Source organism: Dama dama, unplaced genomic scaffold, assembly GCF_033118175.1.
Source record: "Dama dama isolate Ldn47 unplaced genomic scaffold, ASM3311817v1 ptg000115l, whole genome shotgun sequence".
Classification (NCBI taxonomy): Eukaryota; Metazoa; Chordata; class Mammalia; order Artiodactyla; family Cervidae; genus Dama; species Dama dama.
In genome coordinates, this window is record NW_026870926.1 from 473,857 (window position 1) to 477,558 (window position 3,702).

Sequence of the window (3,702 nt, forward strand, 5' to 3'; positions counted from 1 at the left end):
AGTGGTGTTCAAAAACATGAAAAGCCTGAAAAGGTGTGAAATATATGAAGAGCTTCAAAAGGTGTCAAAAATATGTGGAGCACGAAACGGTCTGAAAAATAGGAGGAGCATGAAGTGGTGTTGAAAAATATGAAGAGCTTCTAAAATTGTCAAAAATATCAGGAGCATGAAACGGTCTGAAAAATAGGAGGAGCATGAAGTGGTGTTGAAAAACATGAAGATCCTGAAAAGGTGTGAAAAATATGAAGAGCTTCAAAAGGTGTCTAAAATATGAGGACCATGAAATGGTCTGAAATATAGGAGGAGCATGAAGTAGTGTTGAAAAACATAAAGAGCCTGAAAAGGTGTGAAAAATATGAAGAGCTTCAAAAGGTTTCAAAAATATGAGTTGCATGAAACGGTCTGAAAAATAGGAGGAGCAAGAAGCAGTGTTCAAAAACATGAAGAGGCTGAAAAGGTGTGAAAAATATCAAGAGCTTCAAAAAGTGTCAAAAATATGAGGAGAATGAAACGGTCTGAAAATTAGGAGGAGTATGAAGCGGTGGTGAAAAACATGACGAGCCAGAAAAGGTTCTGAAAAATATGAAGAGCTTCAAAAGGTGTCAAAAATATGAGGAGCATGAATCGGTCTGAAAAATAGGAGGAGCATGAAGCGGGGTTGTAAAACATGAAGAGCCTGAAAAGGTGTGAAAAATATGAAGAGCTTCAAAAGGTATTAAAAATATGAGGAGCATGAAACGGTCTGAAAAATATGAGGAGCATGAAGCTATGTTGAAAAACTTGAAGAGCCTGAAAAGGTTTGTAATATATGAAGAGCTTCAAAGGTGTCAAAAATATGAGGAGCATGAAACGGTCTGAAAATAGGAGGAGCATGAAACGGTTGGGAAAATAGGAGGAGCAGGAAGCGGTGTTGAAAGACATGAAGAGCCTGAAAAGGTGTGAAAAATATGAAGAGCTTCAAAAGGTGTCAAAAATATGAGGAGCATGAAACGGTTTCAAAAATAGGAGGAACATGAAGCGGTGTTCAAAAACCTAGAAAGAGAGAAAAAGTGTGAAAAATATGAAGACCTTCAAAAGCTATTCAAAAATATGACGAGCATGAAACAGTCTGAAAAATAGGAAGAGCATGAAATGGTGTTCAAAAACATGAAGAGCCTTAAAAGGTGTGAGAAATATGAAGAGCTTCAAAAGGTGTCAAAAATATGAGAAGCATGAAACGGTCTGAGAAATACGAAGAGCATGAAGCGGTGTTGAAAAACCTGAAGAGCCTGACAACTTGTGAAAAATATGAAGAGCTTCAAAAGGTGTCAAAAATGAGATGAGCATGAAACGGTTTGAAAAATTGGAGGAGCATGAAGTGGTGTTGAAAAACATGAACAGCCTGAAAGGGTGTGAAAATTATGAAGAGCTTGAAAAGGTGTCAAAAATATGAGGAGCATGAAACGGTCTGAAAAATAGGAGGAGCAAGAAAAGGTGATCAAAAACATGAAGAGCCTGAAAAGGTGTGAAAAATATGAAGAGCTTCAAAAGGTGTGAAAAACATGAGGAGCATGAAACGGGCTGAAAAATAGGAGAAGCATGAAGTGGTGTTGAAAAACATGAAGAGCCTGAAAAAGTGTGAAAAATATGAAGAGCTTCAGAGGTGTGAAAATTATGAAGAGCTTCAACAGCTGTCAAAAATGAGATGAGCATGTAACGGTCTGAAAAATAGGAGGAGCATGAAACGGTGATCAAAAACATGAAGAGCCTGAAAATGTGTGAAAAATATGAAGAGATTCAAAAGGTGTGAAATACATGAGGAGCATGAAACGGGCTGAAAAATAGGAGAATCATGAAGGGGTGTGGAAAAACATGAAGAGCCTGAAAAGGCTTGAAAAATATGAAGAGCTTCAAAAGGTGTGAAATACATGAGGAGCATGAAATTTTCTGAAAAATAGAAATAGCATGAAGCGGTGTTGAAAAACATGAAGAGCCTGAAAACGTGTGAAAATATGAAGAGCTTCAAAAGGTGTGAAAAATATGAAGAGCTTCAAAAGGTGTGAAAACTTTGAAGAGCTTCAAAAGGTGTCAAAATGAAATGAGCATGAAACGGTCTGAATAATAGGAGGAGCATGAAGCGGTGTTGAAAATCATAAAGATCCTGAAAAGTTGTGAAAAATATGAAGAGCTTCAAAAGATGTGAAAAATTTGAAGAGCTTCAAAAAGTGTCAAAATGAGATGAGCATGAAACGGTGTGAAAAATAGGAGGAGCATGAAGTGGTGTTGAAAAAAATGAAAAGCCGGAAAGGTGTGAAAAATATTCAGAGCTTCAAAATGTGTCAAATATATGAGGAGCATGAAACGGTCTGAAAAATTGGAGTAGCATGAAACGGTGATTAAAAACAAGAAGAGCCTGAAAAGGTGTGAAAAATATGAAGAGCTTCAAAAGGTGTGAAATACATGAGGAGCATGAAACAGGCCGAAAAATAGGAGAAGCATGAAGTGGTGTGGAAAAACATGAAGAGCCTGAAAAGGTGTGAAAAATATGAAAAGCTTCTAAAGGTGTCAAAAATATGACGAGCATGAAGGTCTGAAAAATAGGAGGAGCATGAAGTGGTGTTGAAAAACATGAAGAGCCTGAAAAGTGTGAAAAATATGAAGAGCTTCAAAAGGTGTCAAAATTATGAGGAGCATGAAACGGTCTGAAAAATAGGAGGAGCATGAAGCGGTGTTGAAAAACATGAAGAGCCTGAAAATGTGTGAAAAAATATGAAAAGCTTCAAAAGGTGTGAAGAATATGAAGAGTTTCAAAAGGTGTCAAAAATGAGATGAGCATGAAACGGTCTGAAAAATAGGAGGAGCATGAAACGGTGTTGAAAAACATGAAGAGCTTGAAAAGGTGTGAAAAATATGAAGAGCTTCAAAAGGTGTCAAAAATGAAATGAGCATGAAACGGTCTGAAAAATAAGAGGAGCATGAGGCGGTGTTCAAAAACATGAAGAGCCTGAAAAGATATGACAAATATGAAGAGCTTCAAAAGGTGTCAAAAATATGAGGAGCATGAAACGGACTGAAAAATAGGAGGAGCATGAAGCAGTGCGAAAAACCTGAAGAGCCTGAAAAGGTATGAAAAATATGAAGAGCTACAAAAGGTGTGAAATTCATGAGGAGCATGATACGGTCTGAAAAATAGGAGGAGCATGAAGCGGTGTTCAAAAACATGAAGAGCCTGAAAAGTTGTCAAAAATATGAAAAGCTTCAAAAGGTGTAAAAAATGATATGAGCATGAAACGATCTGAAAAATACGAGAAGCATGAAGCGGTGTTGAAAAACATGAAGAGCCAGAAAAGGTGTGAAAAATATAAAGAGCTTCAAAAGGTGTCAAAAATATCAGGAGCATGAAATGGTCTGAAAAATAGGAGGAGCATGAAGCGGTGTTCAATTACATGAAGAGCTTGAAAAGTTGTGAAAAATATGAAGAGCTTCAAAAAGTGTGAAAACTATGAGGAGAATGAAACGGTCTGAAATATAGGAGGAGCCTGAAGCGGTGTTCAAAAACATGAAGAGCCTGAAAAAGTGTGAAAAATATGAAGAGCTTCATAAAGTGTCAAGAATATGAGGAGCACGAAACGGTCCGAAAAATATGAGGAGCATGAAGCGGTGTTCAAAAACATGAAGAGCCTGAAAACGTGTGGAAAATATGAAGAGTTTCAAAAGGTGTGA